We start from the raw sequence: 222 nt of genomic DNA on the forward strand, positions 1-222 counted from the left end.
CAGCTTGGGGAACAAAGTAAACAATCGATCGCCCCGCTCATAGTGCAAGCCGCCGGTCCGGATGCCCCCGATATCATAGCTGCTGCGGCAGCACATGGATTGACCGTAGAAAGTGCCAGAGAACAAGCGGCCGACTTAGGTATCACTCTTCGTGCACTGTTAGGCCTTGATGAGGCGCCAATGAAGGACGTAGTATTTACATATGTGAAGAATGGCCCTCTC

The sequence above is a fragment of the Lolium rigidum genome, chromosome 1 (assembly GCF_022539505.1).
Source record: "Lolium rigidum isolate FL_2022 chromosome 1, APGP_CSIRO_Lrig_0.1, whole genome shotgun sequence".
In the NCBI taxonomy this organism is placed as follows: domain Eukaryota; kingdom Viridiplantae; phylum Streptophyta; class Magnoliopsida; order Poales; family Poaceae; genus Lolium; species Lolium rigidum.